The following is a 458-nucleotide window of genomic DNA, read 5'->3' as shown; positions in this document are numbered from 1 at the left end:
CTCTGTTGCACAGAATCTGCTGCAGCCATTTTACCACCTTTATCTTCTTCCGATTCAGATAACCCTACCTTTCTAGGCTTCGGCGCTGGTGAAGCAGATTCCCTTTTCTCAGTACCTTTATGTTTTGTCACTACCTGAAGTTCTCCCTGGAGATACGGAAACACGACTTTTTCTTGTACAGTTTGACTGCTGGGATGTTGGGGAATGCCGAGTTTTGGGTGGTGGAGTTGCAGGAGGAGATGGCCTGTGCCTTTGCCTTGGAGGACTTGCTGAAGGAGATAACCTACAAGTTTTTCGAGGGGGCTGGATGTCCTCTTGGGAGGCTTCTTTGGTGGTGACTGGGAACGAGATAAAGAGGATGATGAGCTACTCCCAGACAAGGATGCTGACGAACGTCTTCTTCATCTTACTGGAGATCTACTCCTTCTATGCCTTGGTGGAGTTCTTCTTCGAGGAGA

At 48.5% G+C, this 458-nt stretch overlaps 1 pseudogene; it reads right to left on the bottom strand.

Moving 5' to 3' along the window:
* Positions 1–458, bottom strand: part of LOC111535581 — a 3,053-nt pseudogene that overhangs the window by 1,641 nt on the left and 954 nt on the right.

Source organism: Piliocolobus tephrosceles, chromosome 12 (assembly GCF_002776525.5).
Source record: "Piliocolobus tephrosceles isolate RC106 chromosome 12, ASM277652v3, whole genome shotgun sequence".
In the NCBI taxonomy this organism is placed as follows: Eukaryota; Metazoa; Chordata; class Mammalia; order Primates; family Cercopithecidae; genus Piliocolobus; species Piliocolobus tephrosceles.
The sequence above is the reverse complement of the archived record's forward strand: the minus strand, read 5'-3'. Positions and strand labels throughout refer to the sequence as shown.